Source organism: Panthera uncia (assembly GCF_023721935.1).
Source record: "Panthera uncia isolate 11264 chromosome B3 unlocalized genomic scaffold, Puncia_PCG_1.0 HiC_scaffold_1, whole genome shotgun sequence".
Classification (NCBI taxonomy): Eukaryota; Metazoa; Chordata; class Mammalia; order Carnivora; family Felidae; genus Panthera; species Panthera uncia.
Window position 1 is genome coordinate 39,042,022 of NW_026057582.1, and position 23,085 is coordinate 39,065,106.

The 23,085-nt window shown below is 37.2% G+C and overlaps 1 long non-coding RNA gene across 5 annotated transcripts in view; it reads right to left on the bottom strand.

The window, feature by feature from the left end:
• The window catches only part of LOC125908749 (uncharacterized), a 67,791-nt gene that overhangs the window by 5,518 nt on the left and 39,188 nt on the right, over positions 1-23,085 (bottom strand). For 3 of the 5 annotated variants that reach the window (XR_007453422.1, XR_007453419.1, XR_007453423.1), the window contains exons 3-5: positions 22,841-22,906; positions 18,358-18,455; positions 17,639-17,736 (exon numbers count right to left, since the gene is read on the bottom strand). This is a non-coding gene — a long non-coding RNA (uncharacterized LOC125908749). Of the gene's footprint in view, positions 1-17,638; positions 17,737-18,295; positions 18,456-22,840; positions 22,907-23,085 lie in introns of all 5 variants that reach the window. The other 2 variants (XR_007453421.1, XR_007453420.1) reach the window with 2 other exon arrangements.

Genomic DNA, 23,085 nt, shown 5'->3' on the forward strand with positions numbered 1-23,085 from the left:
CTGAAACTGATAGTCGTATGCTTAACTGACTAAGCCACCCAGGCACCCCATATTTTGTTGTCTTTTCCTATGTCTTTCTACCTGGTGTTGAGACTCTCACTGACATAACTTCAAGTTGACAGAGGATCCTTTGTACTCAAGGAGATTCATTTATGTTGTCTACTTTGGATTAGACTGCCTCTGCCTTTGGTAATTCCTATATGTAAGTTACCCAACAGACTAATGTTGACCCCTAGATAGGGACAGCTCTACGCCCCTATTGAGCAAGAAGAAGTTACAGAAGATAAGACTGTGTACCCTTAGCAACCTTAAAGATTTAAGGGTCAAAATTGTTCAGGGGGGAATGATGGGGAGAGCAAAAGCAAAAGGAAATGTAAAATTAAATTTCCTTACAACTGGCAGCCCATTGACAAATATTTGAGACAGGCAGAGTAAGTCATTCCTCCAGGAACTCCCAACTGTCTTAACGTTAATGCTTTGCTAGAGGAGAAAACAACCTTAGCTTGACAATAGCCAGGCCTCTAGGATCCTGTAAGTCTTCTTTAACATATGAAAATCTTTTGGAAATTTGCTTTGTTTCTACCCCTCCCAACTTAAAAGTACATAATCAATCCCAGTGCAGCTCTTTCTGCCCACAGGTCCTATCCCTGTGCTTTTATAAAACCATCTTTTTTGTACCAAAAACATCTCAAGAATTCTTTCTTGACCATTTGCTCCTGGACCCCACATCAAATTATATCAGTAGTACATGCCTCTTGTGTTACTATTTTATTTTTTTTAAGTTGATTTTTATTCTGAGAGAGAGAGAGAGAGAGGCAGAGAGAGAGAGAGGCAGAGAGAAAGGGAGAGGGAGAATCCCAAGCAGGCTCCGCATTGTCAGTGCAGAACCCGATACGGAGCTCAATCTCACCAACTGTGAGATCATGACCTGAGATGAAACCGAATCAGACACTCAACTGACTGAACCACCCAGGCGTCCCTCACATTTAGGCCTTTAGTCCATTGACTAATTGAATTTATTTTCGTGTATGGTGTGAGAAAACTGTCCAGATTCATTCTTTTGCATATGGCTGTCCAGTTTTCCCAACACCCTTTGTTGAAGAGACATTTTCCCATTGGATATTCCTTCCTGCATTATCAAAGATTAATTGACCACATAATTGTAGGTTCATTTCTGGGTTTTCTATTCTGTTCTATTGATCTGATCTATGTGTCTATTTTTGTACCAGTATCACACTGTTTTGATTACTACAGGTTTGTAATACAACTTGAACTCTGGAATTGTGATGACTCCAGCTTTGGTTTTCTTTTTCAGTGTTGCTTTGGCTTTTTGGGGTCTTTTGTGGTTCTATACACATTTTAGGATTATTTGTTCTAGCTCTGTAAAAAATGCTGTGGGGTATTTCAATAGGGAATGCATTAAATATGTAGATTTCTTTGGATGGTATGGAAATTTTAATAATATTTGTTCTTCCAATCCATGAGCATAGAATGTCTTTCCATTTCTTTGTGTTGTCTTCAATTTCTTTAGTGTTTTATAGTTTTCAGACTATAAATCTTTCAACTCTTTAATTAGGTTTATTCTTAGGTATCCTATTGTTTTTGGTGTAATTATAAATAGGAGTATTTCCTTACTTTCTCTTTCTGCTGCTTCATTATTGGCATATAGAAATGCAACAGATTTCTGTATCTTGATTTTATATCCTGCGACTTTACTGAATTCCTTTATCAGTTCTAGCAGTTTTTGGTGAAGTATTTTGGGTCTTCTACATATAGTATCATATCATCTGCAAATAGTGAAAGTTTTACTTTTCCTTTCTGAATTGGACGCCTTTTATTTCTTTTTGTTTTCTAATTGTTGCGGCTAGGACTTCCAGTACTATGTTGAATAAAAGTGGTGAGAGTGGACATCCCTGTCTTGTTCCTGACCATAGAGGAAAAGCTGTCAGTTTTTCCCCACTGAAGATATTAGCTGTGGGTTTTTCATATATGATCTTTATTATGTTGAGGTATGTTCCCTCTAAACCTACTTTGTTGAGGGTTTTTGTCATGAACTGATATTGAACATTGTCAAATGCTTTTTCTGCATCCTTTGAAAGGATCATACGGTTCTTATCCTTTCTTTTTTTAATGTGATGTGTCACAATGATTGATTTGCAAATACTGAACCACACTTGCAACCCAGGAATAAACTCCACTTGATTGTGATGAATGATTTTTTAATGTATTGTTGGATTTGGTTTGCTAGTATTTTATTGAGAATTTTTGCATCTATGTTCATCAGGGATATTGGCCTGTAGTTCTCTTTTTTGTGGTATCTTTATCTGGTTTTTGTATCAGGGTGATGCTGGCCTCATAGGATGAATTTGAGAATTTTCCTTCTTTTTCTATTTTTTGGAATAGTTTGAGAAGAATAGGAATTAACTTTTCTTTAAATGTTTGGTACAATTCACCTGTGAAGCCATCTGGTCCTGGACTTTTGTTTTTTAGGAGTGTTTTGATTACTGATTCAATTTTTCTGCTGGTTATCCATCTGTTCAAGTTTTCTATTTCTTCCTGTTTCAGTTTTAGTAATTTATATGTTTCTAGGAATTTATCCATTTCTTCTAGGTTGTTAAAATTTTTGGCATATAGTTTTTCATAATACAGAATGCACATTTCTCAAGCACTGAGAAGCCTCTGAAAAATTGAACATCAAGGAATCTCAATGAACTTTAAAGAATCCATAGTCTACCAATCATATTTTCTGACCATAATGCACTTCAGTTAGAAGTCAAGTACAAAAAATAACCAGCCCTGTTGGTAGGGGTATAGATTGGTCCAACCACTTTGAAAAACTATTTGGCCACATCAGTTAAAGCTGAATATACACATAGCTATGGCCCAACAATTCTTTTCCTCTAATAGAAATACATACATACATTCATTACTAAGTGAAAGAAGGTAACCTAAAAATGCTATAGATTGTAATGATTCCAACTACATGAAATTCTGAAAAAGGCAAAACTATGGAGACAGTAAAGAGATCAGTGGTTGCCAGGAGTTAGGGGGCAGGGAGGGAAGAATAGGTGGAGCACATAGGATTTTCAGAGTAGTGAAACTATTCTGTATATTATAACAGAATATGGAATGTATTGGATACATATGTGGATATCCACAAATGTGGATACATTTGTCCAAATCCATTGAATGTATAATGTCAAGAGTGAATCCTAATGAAAACAATGGACTCTGGGCAATAATGATGTGTCAGCGTACTTTCGTTGAGTGTAATGAATATACCACTCTGGTAGGGGAGGTTGATGGTGGAGGGAGTCTGTACTAGTTGGGAGGGTATGGGGTAGCTTTCTCTACCTTCCTTACAATTTCGCTAGACCCTAAAACTGCTCTAAAAATAAAGTCTATTTTTAAAGCATAAAAAAAGAAATACATACATTCAAAAAAAAAAAAACTGTACTAGAATGTTCACAGCAGCACTATTCACAACAGCCCTAAACTAGAAACTACTCAAATGTCCATCAGTTGTAGAATGGATAAAAAAATCATGGTATATTCTTACAATGAGGTATTCTGCAGCAAGGACTATTAACAAACTACAGTTAAATGCAACAATATGGATGATCTCACAAATATAAGGTTGAATGAAAGAAGACAAAACAACCTACATATTGTATGATTTTATTTACATTAAATACAAAAGCAGGCAGATCTATGCTGTTAGAAGTTAGGATAGCGTTTATTCTTGGGGAAGGGGTAGCAATGGGAAGGGAGCATAAGGGTGGCTTCCAGGATACTGACAAAATTCTGTTTCTTGATTTTGGGGTTGGTGACATGGCTGTATTTAGTTTGTAAAAATTTACTGAGCTGTGCATTTATAACATGTACTTTGTGTATGCATATTATTCTTCAATGAAAAGTTAAAATTAAACCCATATGACTTCCTTATATTTAGAAATTAGAAGTATTTACTAAGTAACTTATGAATAAGAGTATAGTCAAAATGGAAATTTATACATGCCTAGAACAACCATAAGGAAAATACTAAACCAAAATTAATTAAATATAGCCAAAGCAGAGGGAAATGTCTATTTTTGAATGTTTATATTATCAAGGAGAGAAGGCTGAAAATTTAATAAGCTAAGCATCCAACTTAAGATAGCAAAAGATCAGCAGAGCAAGCCCAAAGAAAATAGAAGGAAAGAAAAATAAGAGCAGACAATAATGAAATAGAAAAAATAAAGATAAAATAGAGAGGATCAACAAAGCCAGAAGTTGGTTCTTTGGAAAGACTAACACAGTAGAAAAATCTTTGGCAGGACTGATGATGAGGAAAAAGAGAAGATGAATAAATAAACAGTATTAATAATGAAACAGATATCTAGTACACATTCCACAGAAATCAAAAAGATAATAAAAGAAAGCTCAGAATGTCTTTAAGACAATAATTGAAATTTGCTAAGAAAGTAGAACTTAAGTGCTCTCACACACACACAGAAAAAGATATATGAGGTGATGGGTATGTTAAATTTTTTTCATTTTATTGAGAAATAATTGACATACATCACTGTGTAAGTTTAAGGTAGATTGCATGATGGTTTTATTGACATATATTCTGAAATGATTACCACACTAGAGTTAGTTAACATCCATTCTCTCATATAGATACAATAAAACAAATGAAAATTTTTTCTATTTGTGATAAGAACTCCTAGGATCTTTGTACCTTTTGAATGCCTTCCTCCAATTCCCTCTCTCTGTTCTCCATCTCTGGTAACCACAAATCTGATCTCTTTTTCTATGAGTTTGATGGGGTTTTTTGGGTTTTGTTTTTAGATTCCACATATAAATGAAATAATACAGTAATTTGTCTTTCTTTGTCTGACTTATTTCACTTAGCATAATGCCTTCAAGATCCATCCATATTGTCACAAATTATAGGATTTCCTCATTTTTCCTGGATGAATAATATTCCAGCGTGTGTGTGTGTGTGTGTGTGTGTGTGTGTGTGTATTACAACTTCTTTATCTATTAACCCATTGATGGACACGTAGGTTGTTTCCATGCCATAGCTATTATAAATAATGCTGCTATGAACATAGGGGTGGATATTTTTTTCAAGTTAGTGTTTTTTGTTTCCTTTGGATATATTTCCAGAAGTGGCACTGCTGGGTCATTTGGAAGTTCTATTTTTAATTTTTTGAGGATACTTCATACTGTTTTCCATAGTGGCTGCACTGATTTAAAATCCCACCAACACAAGGTTTCCTTTTCTACACATCCACGCCAGCATTTATCTCTTGTCTTTTTGATGATAGCCGTTCAAATAGGCATGAGGTGATATCTCATTGTGGTTTTAATTTACATTTCCCTTATGATAGTGATGTGCAGCAATTTTTCATGTACTTGTTAGCCATTCATACATCTTCTTTGGAAAAATGTCTATTCAGGTTGTTTGCACATTTTCAAGGGAAACAGAAGCAAAAATGAACTATTTGGACCATATCAAAATAAAAACCTTCTGCACAGCAAAGGAAACAATCAATAAAACTAAAAGATGACCTGTTGAATGGGAAAAGATATTTGCTAATGACTTAGCTGATAAAGGGTTAGTATTGAAAATATATAAAGAACTTATAAATCTCAACACCCAAAAACCAAATACAGGCAGATGACATGAACAGACATTTCTCCAAAGAAGACATATGGATGGCCAACAAACACATAAAAAGATTCTCAACATCACTGATCATCAGAGAAATGCAAAACAAAACTACAATGAGATATCACCCCACACCTGTCAGAATGGCTAAAATAAAAAACATAAGAAACAACAGGTGTTTGCAAGGATGTGGAGAAAAATGGACCATAGCATACTATTGGTGGGAATGCAATTGTTAGTAGTGCAGGTACTATGGAAAACAATAAAGAAGCCCCTCAAAAAGTTAAAAATAGAACTACCCTACGATCTAATAATTGTACTACTGAGTATTTACCCAAAATATACAAAAACAGTAATTCAAAGAGATACATGCACCCAATGTTTATAGCAGCATTATTTACAATAGCCAAATTATGGAAATAGCCCAAGTGTCCATCAACTGATGAATGGACAAAGAATATGTGGTGTATATATATGTACAATGGAATATTACTCAGCCATAAAAAGAATGAAATCTTGCCATTTACAATGATGTGGATGGAGTTAGAGTGTATTATGCTAAGTGAAATAAGTCAGTCAGAGAAAGATAAATACCATATGATTTCATTCATATGCAGAATTTAAGAAACAAAACAAAGAAAAAAAGAGAGACAAACCAAGAAACAGACTCTTAACTATATAGGTTGTTTGCTCATTTTAATTGGATTATCTGTTTTGTTTTGTTTTGCTATTGAGTTGTATGAATTCTTTATATATTTTGGATATTAACTCCTTAGGAGATATATGATTTGCAAATATTTCTAATGGATACGCTAATTAATTTGATGGTGAGAATCCTTTCACAATATATACATATATCAAATGTTGTACACTTCAAATTTACTTTGTCGATTATGCCTCAATAAAGCTGAAAAAGAAAAGAAAAGGGAAAAAAACAAAAGAATACTGACATTTGTTTTTTGTTTAAAATTTTTTTGTAATGTTTATTTATTTTTGAGAGAGAGAGAGAGAGAGAGAGAGAGTGAGGGTGGGAGGAGCAGTGAGAGAGGGAGACACAGAAACCAAAGAGGCTTCAAGCTCTGAGCTGTCAGCACAGAGCCTGACACGGGGCTCTAACTCACTAAACAGGAGATCATCACCTGAGCCGAAGTCAGAGGTTCATCTGACTGAGCCACTGAGGCACCCCAAGAATACTGCCATTTGAATCACTTGCTATGTCAAAGAAATACAGATATATTGTTTATAAGAGACACATCTAAAATAAAGACACACAAAGCAAAAGGATGGAAAAACATATTGGGCAAAAGCCACAAGAAAACTAGTGTGGCTATATTATTATCAGGTAGAATGGACTTTAAGACAAAAAATATTTTTAGAGATGGAGAGGGTGACAGTCTAGTGAATAATGATTTTATACATATATGTACTGAATAAACTAGGCTCAATATACATGAAACAAATGCACAGGAAGAAATGGATGCACAAATCTATCATTCTTGGGGGGATTTCAAGCAATTGTGCTTAGTGTTGTTAGAACAAACAGACAAAAAGCAGCGAAGATACAGAAAAAGTGGCAGCACAACTAATATGCTTAACATAATGTACAGATGTAGAGGTCTGTATCCAACAATAAGAGAATACCTATTTTATAAATTACTTTGGCAATATTTTCAAAAATTATTATGTACTAGGTCATTAAGAAAGCCTCAATAGGGGCACCTGGGTGGCTCAGTTGGTTGGGACTCTGACTCTTGATTTTGGCTCAGGTCATGATCTCACAGTTGGTGGAATTGAGCCTGGAAGTGGGCTCCCCACTGTCAGCACTTGGAATTCTCTTTTTCCCTCTTTCTGCCCCTCCCCAACTCACACCTGTGTCCCTGCATTCTCTCTCAAAATAAATAAAACATTTAAAAAAATAAAAAAAGAAAGCTTCAATAAGTTTCAAAGACTAATTATCATATATACAATAATCTTTCAACACAATGCAATTAAACTAGAAATTAATTACAAAAACATAAAAAAATTTAAGTTCCTGAATATTTTAAAATCTATAAAATATTTTACTAAATAACTCATTTTTTTAAAGTAGAAATTTAAAGAATACCTGGAAGCAAATAATAACTACTACATAGAAAACCTGTGGGATGCAAGAAAAATTGTGCTTCTAGGCAAGTTAGCAAAGCCTACAAATTAATGAGACAAGTATCAATTTTAAGATATTGGTAAAAGAATAAATATATATACATAAATGAAAATAAAATAGAAATGAAATAGAAATGAAAGATTCAATATAGGCCAACAAAGCCAAAGTTGATTTTTCAAAACAACTAACAACACAAGCAAACTGCTGACAAGATTTATCAAGAGCAAAAGGGAGAAAATACAATTTTATGAGTGAAAGGAGAACATAACTAAGACAAAGTAGAGATTAACAAACAAGAAAACACTACTAACAACTCTATGCCAACAATTTTGTAAATAGAGGTGAGGACAAAACCCCAGGAAAAAAAGTTTAACAGAAGAAATAAAAGGTTTGAATAGTCTTATACTATTACAGTAATTGAAGTAATTGAAACAATAGTTAAAATCTTCCCATAGAGAAAGCACTGATATTTTTATGGAAAAGTTTTGTTAAATTTTTAAAAAACAGATAAAATATGAAAATTATTTGGGACAATAGAAAAATAGAGAATATTACCCAATCTGTTCTAACAAGGCCAGTATAACAAACAAAATAAAACCAGGAAACGTATTATGAGAAAGAAAAACTACAGGCCCATTTCACTAACGAATATCAATACAATAATCTTAAAATATTCACGAATTGAAAAAATATATTAAAAAGATAATAAACTATAATGAAGTCGGATTTATCCCAGATTTGCAAGGATGCTTTAATAAATGTGGGAAATTTATGCATTTATTTCAAAGGTTGCATAAAAATCATTCATAATAAGAAATAAACACTTCATAATAGAAATGGAAGGGAGGCTCTTTATTCTCATAAAAATATTTACCAAATGCCTAGCACAAACATCATCCTAAATAGGGGGACATTAGAAATAGTCCCTTTAAAATCAGAAATGAGAGAAATATGCACATCACTAACACTTGTATTCAATATTGTATTGCAGGTCCAAGTCAGTGTAACAAGACAAGAAGAGTATAGGAGGCATAAAGACTGGTAGTATGTGGCAAAAGGGACTTTCTGGGACTTCCAAGTGCAGACCTTAAGAAAACTATTTCCACGGCCTGTCTCTAGCAGTCCAACCCCCATGTTAAATGTCTAGCTCCCCTGCTAAACAGACCCCATGGACAGATGATGTACAGAGGTCATATGGGTAGAGAGAGGTTCTGAAATGAAAGGATTTGAAAAATCTAGCCAACAAGAATCAAAACCCCACAAATATGACCCCAGTTGATGTTCTTGTCAGCCTCCAGCCATTTGAGCTACCCTAGCTGAGGTTCCAGATGTATGAGTAAAGGAGCCATCTTGGACATTCCAGCCCCAGCAAACATCCGGCAGAGATGAGATAAGCTGTCTCTGCTATATCCTGTCCAAATACTAACCCACCATCTCATGAGCAAGATAAAATGGTTATGGTTTTAAGCCACTAAATTTTGAGGTACTTATTTAATGATAGTCATTTTACACACCAGGAGTCTAACTCTATACACTGTTTTCTTAAGCTCCATGACATAAAGGATGTTTATATCCTTTATGAAGTATATATATATGTGGTACATATTTGAGGGAGAAACGCTTGAGGCCTTTTATCTGAACTCTTGCTATAGACATATGTTCACTGGTTGGCAATTTGTATATAATATGGATTATGTGGCAGATAGATGCCAAGGTGATCTCCAGTGATTCCTACCTCCTTGTCTTCATGACTGTGTAATCCCCTTAAGTGTAGGCAGGACACACACACATATAAAGATGACTGGATGTCACTCCCATGATTAGGTTATGTAATATTGTAAAGATGAGGAGATAACACTCCTGTGATTATATTACATTATATAAGCCTCTGTCTTAGTAGACTGGAACTACAGATTTTTGCTGGATGAATAAACAGCCATATTGAAAAAGCCCTTATGTCGAAGGGCTATGGGTAGCCAGCCTCTAGGATCAAAGGAGACCTCCAGTCAAATGCTAGCGAAAAGCTAAGCCCCCAGTCATGCAGTCACAAGGAAATAAAGTCTGCCAACAACCTGAATTCTTGCCCAGTGGATTCAAGTGGATTCTTGCCCAGTCAAGTCTCCAAATGGAAATGCAGCCTGGTCAATGCTTTGATTGCAGCATTGTGAGACTCTGAGCCAAGGATCCAGTTAAGCTGTGCCTGAGCTCCTGATCCATGGAAACTGTGAGATAATAAATGTGTGGTGTTTTAAGGCAGTGAATTTGTGGTCATTTGTCACATTGCAGTAGAACACAAATTCAGGAAAGTTTGTGTTGGGGGAGTATTATGAAGCATCACTTATGTATCCAGAAAAGAAGGGCATTACTAGACAAATAAAAGAGGTTACATAAATTCCACACATTACTTCATTCACAGGGTATAGCTGGTGGTCATCAATATGCCTCGTGATTTTGATTTAGAATTGAAAAAAAGTAAAAATAAGTGATTCATTGCAGGATTTTAAACTTTGGAATGTAGTTCTAGTGAGAGTTGGTATAATGGTAATTGTGAGTTTTGTTTGCTTGTGGTTTTGTTTTTTATATTTTGCATGGTGCTTGGTGTATGTGTGGTTGAATAAGGCACTTCCATTTACCTTTCCTAGGGTTTTTGATGGTTTAGTTCTTTCTGATTTTCCCTGTCTCTATGCTCCCCAAACCAAGGATTGTAATATTTTAGTGCATGATGTATTAGATGCAGAAGTCCATACCTTTCTGGTTTCCACAAGAAACCACTAATACTAAGTGTTTTATGACTTTTTTTGGAGTGGTGTGAGGGGTAGTGCCCTTTTACCAAAGGTTTGGAGACAACAAAAGTGGGGAGTCATGATGTGCAATGCTCTTGCTGGATCTTCCCCTCTCTTCTCAGTCTCTCCTAGTCTGCTTTGTGAGCAGTTGAGTATTTCCTCTCCTCAAGCAGGGAAGTTCTGTCCTCCTTCAGGTGCACTCAAGGTTTTAGCCTCTATCTGAATTAATTAATCAAGATATTTATTCCAATTAAATATTTTGTATGTGGCATACTCTGCCACTTGTCTACCCAATACCTATTTACTTGTTTTCCTTACTAACAGAACCCAGATAAAGTATTGATTCTCCCAAGCTTTTCTTAGAGCCAATAAGATGTATATAGGCTGTATGGGGCGTTGGGGAAAACTGTGATTTCCTGATATAAAGGAACAGACTCAGCTGGCAGTGGTGCCCTTTTGTCCTTTCTCCTTCTTCCTGGCTAAACAGACAACACTGATTCATAGGGCTGCAGTCATCTGGTAACCTTGGAGGTGAATAGCAGAGCAGGAAAATAGCAGGGCTACCTTGAGACTTTGTTGAGCTGCTTTACTTGCCCTGTTTATCAATCTCAGGACCTACTGTCATAGAAGAGAACAAAATCTCATATTTAATTAAGTCACTATTTATCGGATATCTATTACATTATCCTGGCTAATACAGTGCTCTTCCCAAAAGGAATTCTGGTGAGTAGTTTATTTTCCTTTCCACTTGTATTTTTATCTTTTATGAAGGGTTATTTTGAACAACTCAAATAAAACTGGATCTTTATGTTCCCTCCTTAAGGTCTCCCTCAGCATGGTGATTTATCTCAAAGTAACATGAATCTGACTTCAGAAAGCAGTATGGTGTTCATTGAAGCCTCTTGAGCACAGGGAAAATTGCCACATATAGCTCACAGCAAAACTTCCCCCAAACCCTTTTTTGTACAGCTTTCTCTCTAAAGGAACACACTAAGCTACACTTCTCCCTACCCCTTTTTGCTAACTCCTCCTCAAAACTGTGTCCACCTCTTTCATCCTCTTTACTAGCCTTTGAGTTGAATGTTTTCTTTAGGAGAAGCTTCATATCAGCACTTTAATAAATCAATCTGTCCCCATCTTTCTTCCTTAATTTTGTAGTTGTACCTATTAGCCCTGGAAACACATTGAAGAATCCATGTGCAGTCACAGACTTGTCCTCAGAAGGCAACCAAGGGAGAGAGCCGTGAATAGGGACACTTGAGTATTTTCCCCGCATGTATTAGCCAGGATTCTCCAGAAAAATAGAACCAACAGGATTGAATAGTTGGTTGGTTGATTGGTTGGTTGATTGGTTGGTTGGTTAGTTGGTTAATTGTTTTTGAGGAATTGGATCCTGTGATTATGGAGGATTTTAAGTCCCAAGATTTACACTTGGCACTTTGGAATCCCTGGATTGCTGATGGTGCAGTTCTAGTCTGAAGGCTGGTGGCTTGAGACCCAAGAAATCCAGTGTTTCAGCTTGAGTCCACAGGCAGAAAAAAAAACAGTGTTCTAGCTCTCAGGCAGTCAGTCAGAAGGAGTTCCTCTTTACTTGAGGGAGGGCCAGCTTTTTTATTTTATCCAAACCCTCAACTGATTTGATGATGCCCACCCATATTGGGAAGAGCAATCTGCTTTAGTTACTCTACTAATTCAAATGTTAATGTCATCCAAGAAACACCCTCACAGACACCTCCAGAATAATGTTTGACCAAATGTCTGGGCACCCTGTGTCCCAGTCACATAAAATTAACCGTCATACCCCATCACACTTGTTATCTCTCACACAGCTCTCCACTGTATGTGCCAACTCTCTAGGCTCATTTCTTTTCACGTCCCTTCTCTCCTCCCTTCCTCTTTTCACCCCAGGCTCTTGGTTCTATGTCCTAGAGTAGACTCTTGCCTCTCCACCTTCCTCCCCTTCAAACCTCTGTTTCTCCTTTAAGAATTGGCTCACATGTCACTTCCTTTGTAGTGTTCTTTGATTCCCCCAATTAAACATAATTGCTCTTTCTTTTCTGCATGCCTAGTATTTTGTGTGACTCTCGGCCATGTACTTATCTCAGATGACTTGTGTTCTATTCATGTCTGTGTCTGACATGTCTGTGTCCTGTAAGTGCTCTCCAAAGAGTTGATTGAAGTGGTAGGAGAGGATCAGTGATGTCATGTTTCCACAGAAATGGTAGCAATAATGAAAATTTGGCATGTGAGTAACTGGTTTCACTCTAATAACAAAGATATTTTAGTTGAAAATAAGTTTTAAAAGTTTTTTTAAATTTTTAAATATTTATTTATTTTTGAGAGAGAGAGAGAATGAACATGAGCAGGAAAGGGGCAGAGATAGAGGGGGGCAGAGGATCTGAAGTGGGGTCTGCACTGACAGCAGTGAGCCTGATGTGGGGCTCGAACCCATGAACCATGAGATCATGACCTGAGCCGAAGTCAGACGGTTAACCAACTGAGCTACCCAGTTGCCCCAGTTGAAAATAAGTTTTGAAATGGAAATGTGGATGATAATAATACAAATAGCTAATCATAAAAGCCCTATTGTGTCCTGGGCAATGCATTAAATGCTTTACATATGTCACCTTATTTAATCATCATATCAACACTATGAAGTATATCCTAATAACTCTATTTTACAAATGAGGAAACTGAGGCAGAGTGGGGTAAAGTAACTTGGTAAGGTCACAAAACTAGTTGCTGTGGAGCTGCAGTTTGAACCCAAGCATAAATATGTAACACCCACATGTGCACTGGGGAAAGGCAGAGGTGTGTAGAGTTCCCAGGAGGAAAGCTGTACACCTAGGTACTCTGTTATGTGCATTCTTTGTTCTCCCCACCCCCACTCCTGATAGCATTCCTTGTACTCTTGCCCACCGACAACAATGTGTTTTTTTGCTCCTTTTCTCCTGTTTTCCCTCCTTAAAAAATGTTATTAATTATTATAATGAAAACCTTTCTGGAAAAGCAACACCAGGCACCACATGCATTCCAAGCCTGGTTTTTGTTACCAGATTTGCTCTCCACACATGATTCTCACCATGAGCGTGAAGTTATGGTGCCCTTATTGTGACATGATGTAGTTGGCTCTGCTTTGTGGTTGGTGCTGCCAACCTCTGGATTAAATAATAAAGAGCCAATTGTATATTTCAGGGCTATTATACCATTTAATCAGGATTAAAAAAACTGAATAGAGTAATGGAATCTGTAAATGTATTTATAATTAATGCTATTTTCATTTCACTGAAGTAAAAACACATTATGTGGATTATGAAGGGAGGAATATCCTAATTTTTTATTTTCTAGAAATGAGCAATTTTACATCTAGAGTCTCCCTCCTCAATACCCCTTAAAAATTATTACAACTTCCTACTGGAAAAAGTGGGATTGGTCAGTTCTAATATATTTTTATAGTAGAAACTTAAAATTAACTAAATATTAGGATACTTCCTACATTATCATGTACAAGCAAATGTAGTGTCTTTAAGTTTCATACATTGCAATCTAAGAAAAGGTACTGAAATGAAGTAAATATTCTTATAATTTAATTCCCTTCTCAAGAATTTTCTTGCAGGTATCTTGTGAAATTTGCTACTGTAGGGACAAATATCTACTTTGGAGGAAATGAATCATCAGCATCTAAGTAGCTACTCCATAAATCACGGCGTTTTCAGAGCAAAGTCTCAGTTCTTTCACAACTTTTTTGATAAGCAAATGAGATTAAAAATGACTTTATATTTCACAAAGTTCTTTTTGATGGGAGAGCACACAAATCAGGCATTTAAATGTCAGAATTTTTCAAGAGGATTCTTTGCTACCAGACCTGCCTGTACGCTGCAATCTTTGGGGCCAAGGAGCTGAACTTTCTGAGAGAGTTTTGCTTTGAGGAAAGAGAACGGGCTTTAGCAGCAAGCCACTTCTTATGAAACAGCCTGGGGAAGGCTTCCAGAGAAAATATGAGAAATCTGCTATGTATTTAGAAATGCACTTTCCCAGATATGGAAGAGACATTACTTGCAAACTTAAACTATTTTAGAAGTCATCGTCCTACATGTAATTAGGACATTTCAGGAGTCCTTACCCTGGTTAGCATAGAGAATAACTCTAATTCAGAAAAGTCTGATATTCCAACCAGAAAAAAAAGATATCCCTTTTGTTTTTTAATTTTTTTTGGTAACTTAACTCATCAATTCAGACTATTTTGAGAGAGAAGAATTACAGCTATAGAATTGGAATAAAACTTTCTGGGGCCAAATTCAGACTGACCTTGGGCAAGTCATTTACCACTTTGGGTCTAGAGTTTTCTTCCCCTCTGCTGCATTTTAGTAAGCTGGACTGGATCCCAGATTTGCTGGTCTGGTAGAAAAGGACTATGTGTCCTTGGCTGAAGATGTAAGAGGTGATGTGGTAATTTATGTGTTTTATTTTTAGTTATTAAAGACTTTTTTTCTTTTTTCTTCCTATCTTCCTTCATTTCTTTCTTTCTTCCTTCTTTCCATCCTTCCCTTTCTTTCTTTCTTTCTCTTTCTTTCTTTCTTTCTTTCTTTTTTTCTTTCTTTTTCCTTCTTTCTTTTTTCCTTTCCTTTCCTTTCCTTTCCTTTCCTTTCCTTTCCTTCTTTCTTTTGAAAGAGAAAGAGAGCACGAGTGGGGGGAAGGGCAGAGGGAGAAGGACAGAGAGGATCTTAAACAGGCTCCATGCACAGCGTGGGGCTCAATTTTACAACAGTGAGATCATGACCTGAGCTAAAATCAAGAGTCAGACATTTAACTGACTGAGCCACCCAGACACCTCAAGACTCGCTTTCTTTTTTCTTTTTTTTTTTTTAATTTTTTTTAACGTTTTATTTATTTTTGAGACAGAGAGAGACAGAGCATGAACGGGGCAGGAGCAGAGAGAGAGGGAGACACAGAATCGGAAGCAGGCTCCAGGCTCTGAGCCATCAGCCCAGAGCCCGACGCGGGGCTCGAACTCACGGACCGCGAGATCGTGACCTGAGCTGAAGTCGGACGCTTAACCGACTGAGCCACCCAGGCGCCCCAAGACTAGCTTTCTTAACCAGAGAGTTGGATGGTGATATGTGTTTGTCAAGAATTTGGTCAATGAATGAGCAACAATGATAGACATGCAAATTATTGCTTCTATATGGCTTTCTTCTCTCAAAGGATCATAGGGACAAACTTGCCTATAATTATATTTTGCTTAGGTATGGCACTTTTAATTAGATGATATCAAAGTATTTTGCAAATGTTAATTAAAATTTGCATCTTCCCTGTGATGTGAATGTGATTGTTTTCCTGATATATGGAGCAGCAGACTGAGACATAGAATACTTTAAAGGCTGCCCAAGATTACCCTGATGAACAGTACATCAAGAACCAAAGAGACTGTTCATAAGTTACATGCTGTAACTTGCAACACTATATAGTTACTTGGTAGAGGTTAAGTAATTAAGAAACTTTTCCAAGAAGGCCATTTGGCCTTGGTGCCACTGACTAAGTTTTCAGAAGCATCAGAATGCTTTTCTCCTAGGCAGAAATGGAGGCAACCCTGTCTAAGTGAGGGTGGGAATGTTACCAGGAGACTAACTTGTTTTGTCTTCTCCTCAGAAGTTGCAGGCTTCATTTCCACCTGCTATGCTAGGCAGGTTCTATGACATTGGGTGGAGTTTGTAAAAGCAGGGTTTTTGAGGAATGGGGATACTCCCCAAGGTATTACTGTGGATACTACTGGGGATTTCAGGGTTTAAGTAGAGCAAGCTAAGGGTTGGATAAATGGTCTCTCACTTTTCATAAAAACACAAAAATTCTGAATCACCCCAGAGACTTCTATAATAATCTCTGAGTGTGTTATAGGATTATTGAGCCCTATCTTTACAGGTTCTTAACATGGAAAGATTTTGCTCTTATGAGTGTTCACTTGGTGGTCATGTGGAGAAGTGGCTGATAGACAAAAAAAATAGTAGTTATGGTGGAATGTGTTTTTTCCTTCTTCTTCTCTCATTGCCTCACTCCTGGACCACTGCCTCCTCACTTATTTTGTCATATTTACTGGTTTCTTCTTCAGTCTGTCCTGTGAAAACTAACTGCAAGATTAGTTTAAAGCACTGCTTTTTTTCTTTTTTTAAATCTTTAAAATGTTTTTATTTATTTTTGGCAGAGAGAGACAGAGAGAGACAGAGTACGAGCTGAGAAGGGGCAGAGAGAGAGGGAGACACAGAATTCAAAGAAGGTTCCAGGCTCTGAACTGTCAGCACAGAGCCCGACATGGAACTTGAATTTGTGAATGAGCCGAAGTCGGATGCTTAACCGACTGAGCCACTCAGGTGCCCCAAAGCACTGCTTTCATGGCAAATCTCTTCTTAGAAATCTCTCATGGCCTTTCCTTGCACAACAACGTCAACAAAAACAGCAATAAATATAAGCCGTGTCCTTAGTTATGAGTAGACATTGTGCTAAGGTCTTACATACCTTATTTTTATTTCATTACAAATATTTCTGTATAATTTGAAGACCTGTTCAAAATTGGATCCTACCCTCCTTTTTCAATTGCATTTTCTAACATGTACTCTCTGCTCCGGTGGTACTGTGTCTCATTTCTGTGCCCATACCCACCCCCATCCCTGCTTTAAATGCCATTATCATTATCCTTGGCTCATTGTTTCCCTCTCATTCAATGGGTCCACTTTCCTCTGCCCATTCAATTCGTTTTTCAAGGAGCAGCTTGAGTCCCACTTCAGGGCTTCTACCAACAATTCTATTTTCCTTCTACATACTAGTCACTATTGTTGAATCTATTATTATCACTCAATTACTTGCCAGTCTATTTTCTGATAGACTATCAGGGCATATTGAGTACCAATGTGCAAGATGTTCCTTGATCCCTCCATTTTCTCTTGGATCATCATCTTCTTCTAGATTTGACTTCTATATCAGGTAGGATAGGTTAAGTTATCCTTCAGTAGTGAAGCCTCAAATCTTAATGGTTTCTAGCAACAAAGATTTATTTGTTACCTATAATATGCGTCTGTTGTAGGTTGGCTGGAGGCTCTGCTCCATGCCTCCTTATTCAGGGATGCAGGCTGATTGAGGGGCAACATCTGGAACATTGCCTAATGCAGGGACAGGGCAAAAAAGATGTGGCTAATAATACACTAGCTCTTAAATCCAAACCCATGTCTCTTCTTGCTTTTTTATGGTCAAAACAAGTTAAATGGCTATGACTAACTTCAAGGAGTACAGGGAAGTACAATTCTATCATGTACCTGTCAGAAAGGAAACCAGAATATTTGCCAGAAACTCTGATGACTAACACAACATCCTTTTTTGTATAGACAAGATCAGTGGTTTTCAAATTTTTTACTATATCCCATTATGAAAACTACCTTTTACATCATCACTGAATATACAATACATATATGCATGTACTTAACTGAGACAAAGTACTCTGAGACAGAGTACCATTTTCTCTGGTATTTTTTCTTCCATTCCATTTAGCTTCATTTTTAAAAATGGGTATTACCCACTAAATTGGTTTTATGATCCTCTGATGAATTGTGACCCAGGATTTGAAAAATACTTGTCTAGAAGCCATAGGCCCAGCACTGTTAACCCTTTCTCACTGCCAATCCCACTTTTTTTCTAACTGAAAATCCCATTCCATATATTCACCTTCTCTATAGCAATATGCTTGCTGTTAAGTACTGCTGGTGAAAAATCATATGAAGACTCACTGGAGGTTGGAGACACTGCATTTGTAGAAGTCCGATCACCATAATTGTGTAATTGTCCTGCAGCTTTTTGTGTGTCCTACCCCATCACCGTCTTCTCTCTGCAAATGAGTCAATATGCACACACAATTAAGGTCATTTAGGGACATGCTCCTTCAATGTCTCACCTCATGTTTATAACCTTGTCAATCAATATCTGCTTTCTCTCTCACTTTCTTTCATTTGGTCTCAGAGAGGGTGGTGTTACTTTATGAAGGTACTCTTATTGATTATTTGAGTGTTCATCTGCTTTCTCCAGGAGCAGGTCTATGTCATTAGGCTTGCATTCTAATCATCCTACCTATTTCGCTTATTTCTGATTGCTGGATTGCCTTAGGTAAGGTGTTTCTTTTTTCTTCTTGGGCTCATTATTTATCTCTTGGGCTTATACACCTGGTTGCCATTCTTAAATGCAGGAAGTACAAGGCAAGTGGATCTTTGGCCCAGCAACCAGTCCCTCCTAGGTACCTGGAGAAGGTCATCTGCTCTCTACCTTTCTAGCTTGGAATTAAGGGAAGATTAGCCTTGCCATTGGCTCTCTCCTGGATTTTGGGAGTCAGGAAGATCAGCATACTTACATGTGGGGTTAAGGTAGGCTATCCCAAGAGCCATAGTTTGCTAAATGACAAGCTCTTCCCAGTATCCACTGCCTCTGGTCTTCACCCCTGAGTCTGGTTCACAGGTAAAGAAGCCCCACATCACGTCACTCCCCTGAAGACTGAATGGCTACCGCTTCACTTATACTCAGTTACTTGTCTGAAGGTCCCAGCACATTGTGACTCAAGAGAGACAGATGCCTTGTGGGAATGGACAGGAAGGAGCTGCCTTAGAGATGCCCTTTCCTGGGATCCCGATTAGTTGTCTCCCTAATTACCTCCTTATTGATATCTTTCATTTGCTACCAACTTTCTCAAAAAATAAACTACACCTGTTTTCTCCCTTTCTTATCTTACATTTTCTTTAGAATCTACTGCAATAAAAGGGAGAATAAAACCTCCCTGAAACTGCTTTGGCAAAGGCAACCATTGACCTATTAATTGCCACATGCTTTGCAATCTTCATGGTTCTGAGGTCTTTTTTTTAACCTCTCAGCTGCACTGACTCTGGCTGACCACTCCCACTCCTTTTTTGATTCTCTTTGGCTTTTGTGACAAAACTCTCTTCCAGTTCTTCTCTTATTTCTCTGATTCTTCTTAGTCTCCTCTTCTGCATTTCCTAACTCTCCTATGTTCTTGTTTTTGGTGTCACCCATAATTGTGTTCTGTCCTTTCTCACCCTACTTGCTCTCCCCTGGGTAAATCGATCCAATCTTTTAACTTCTGTATTTAGCCACCTGTATGTGAGTGATTCACAAATTCAGGTCTCTGGTCCAGATCTCTTCTGGAATCTAGATCTATTTTCACAGCTTCCAATAGTACATTTCTACCCAAACATTCCACAGGCATTCTGAACTCAGCAGTCCAAAATGGAAAGTAATCTTTTTCAGAAGTAGTAGCTCCGGAGTTTTTAAATGAAGACCAAAGGGCCAAATATGGCCTGCTGACTATTTTTATATCGCCCAAGGACAATGAATGGTTTTTACATTTTTAAATGGTTGGAAAATCAAAATAGTAATATTTCAGAAAACATGGAAATTATATAAAATTTATAGTTCAGTGTTTATAAGGAAAGTTTTTTTGTAAAACAGTGTTACCCATTTGTTTATGTCATTGTTTATGTTTGGTTATAGCTTTCCACTACAATGGCAGAGATGAGTAGTTGCAGCAGAGATCATATGGTTCACGATGCCTAAAATAATTTAGTATTTGGCTCTTTGCAGAAAAAGGTCTGCTAACCCCTGGTGCAGCTAAATGGACCTAGCTTCAAATCTCAGCTCTACCACTTATTCTCCATATCACCTGGGCAAATTACTTTACTTCTCTCGATCTTAGTTTTCTTATCTAAAAATGAAAATAATCATATTTACTGCTCAAGGCTTTTTGTAGATTCAATGAGATAAAGCATGTAAGACACTTGGCACAGTGCTTGACATATATCACCTCATATTTGTTAACTATTGTTGTTTCTCACCGAACTCACTCTTCCTCTTGTTTTTTCTCTATATGATAGCTACATGGTCCACCAGTCACCTAAGCCAGAAATTTGAGAGTCATTGTAGGCCATACGTACTATTTGTTGTTGATTTTACCTCCACAAAATCTAAGATGTCCATTCTTTTTTCTTCACAGCTACTGCTACTGCCTTAGTTCACACTCTAATCTTCTCTTGCCTGGATTGTCCTTAACTTGTCTGCCTGACTCGGATCATGTCCTCATTTCTCTGTTTTCTATACTACAATGTATTTTAAAATGAAAATCTTACTGTGTTACTCTTCATCTTAAAGCCATGCAAGGATTCCCCCAATGTCTGCATGATAAAGCCTAAGCTCCTTTCATCCTCCTCCAAGGTTAGTTCTTTGCTCAGGCTTAATTTTTACCATGCCTACTTTGGACATCATACACCAGCTTCACTATGGCTTGAAATTGTCAAAGCCACCTGGAATTCCCTTCTCCATCCTGTCAATCCAGGCAGCTCCTACTTCACTTTCAACATTGAACCCAACCATTACTGCCACTGTGAAGTAAGTTTTCTTTAGTTCTAACCTCTCCCTATTCTTGTGCAGAATTGAGCACTCCCTTCTTTGAGTTCCCATGGACCCTTATGTTCTTCAGTCACAGCATGTAATTGTGATTCTAGATTATAAACTCCTTGATAGCAAGATACCTGTTCAGGTCCCAGAATCTAGCACAGTGTTTGACACATTGTGGAAACTTACAAACATTTATCAAAAGAAAGAATGAACAGAGTCCTACAGAAAAAATACACACGTACGTAATTTCTCAAATGACTATCTACTTGTCTTTTCCCTCTGTGATTTTCACAAGATCAAAGTGATTCTTAAAGTGTGGTATCCCTACACCAGTATCACCTGGAAATTTGTGAGAAATGCAGGTGCTTAGGCCTCATCCCACACTACCTGAATCAGAAACTCTGGAGGTAGGGCCCAGTAAACTGTGCCAATAAGCCCTTGAGGTAATTTGGATGGATGCTATAGTTGGAGAACCACTATCCTAGACTAGTTTTGCTCAGACTGTGACTGTGTACCACCTGTATTGGAATTGTCTAGGCTGATTGTTGAAGCTAAAGATGGCAGGCCCCATCCCAGAGTCTCTGGGCGCATGAAATAGCTATGGTTTCAACACTGGCCGCACATTAGAAGTACCTGGGCAAGACTTAAGAAAAAAATAACCAGTGCTCTGACTTTATTCCCAGAGATTCAGATTCTTTGGGTTTGGTGGAGGATCCAGCAGTTTTTGTGTTGTTTTTTTTTTTTTCCCAAAGCTTCCTAAGTGATGGAAGTGTACAGCCAGGGTAGAGCATGGACTATGAGCATGGACTCTGGGGTCTGATGATTCACCTTCTAGTCCTAGCAGTGTGACTTTAGGTAAGTTAACTCTGTTTCACTCTCTTGTCTGTTAACAAGGATTAAGTGAGATAATATGTATAGAGTGCTTATCACAAGGTCTGGCCCACAGTAAGCTGTTAATAGATGTTAATTACATTTTCTTTAGTGAATATAAGCCCTTATAGTTTTTTATGTACACCAACATTTAGGAACCATGGAGCTAGAGGATATCCTTAGTCCCCGAAACTGACTGAGTGCTGGTGGAATTACTTTTCTCTTCAGATGGTTTGATTAGGAACAATGTAAATCCCTCAGTTTTCTGGTGGGCTATTTCATCCAGATAATCAGTTCTGACTAATCCTGATGGTGGTGACAAAGTGTAGGTATACCTGCAGAGACCTGCAATGTTGGAAGTACTTTGAAAGTGTCTATCATGATCTCTTGCTCAGAAGTGTTGCATAGGTGTATCTCTTCTTCCTAACTAGATTCTAATTCTTGTGGGCAGGAACTGAATCTTATATTTTGTTCTCATATCACAGTGCCCAGTAGAGTGTTAGATATACAGGAGACCTTCAACTTGACTGAAACACAGGCTCAAAATATGCCAATTTCAGTCCTGCCTAGTGTGATCCTGATTAGGTTTTCTAAATTCCTTGAGTCTTGATTTCCTCATCTGGGAAAGGGAGAGAGTTAGTTATTTCAATTTACTTTCCAGGGCTGCTATGAGAAAAAAATGTCTATGGAGCACCTCAGAATTTCTAGAGTGACTTCAATTTTCAAGTATTCAAAGAAAATAGACACAAAGTTTCATCACAGCTTGTGTTTCATCACAATACATGTTGGAGCTTCAAGTACTTATTTGAGGTTGCTGTATCACCAGGTATCTTAGTACAACCTTCCTTCATTGTGGTATCTCATTGTGAATGATTTTAACATGAATTGTATAAATGCCCACTTACAAAAAGTATTAAGTTTTAAGATACTACTGCTTTTTAAGCCTACCTTTTTTTAAATTTTCTTCCTTGTAAAATTCCAAAAGTCATCTATTTTTTAAGATTTGATTGGCACCTTTCAAAAGAAAAATGATAATTATAGAAGCACAAAGGGCCACTATATAAATCTCATATACTTTATGGACTAAGAGTATGTTACACAGATGAAGATTATGATTTTCATTCATGATGAAATAAATAAATCTTGTTTCCAGGAAATTGGGGGTGTTGTTTCAGTAATTAGGGCTTTGTAAT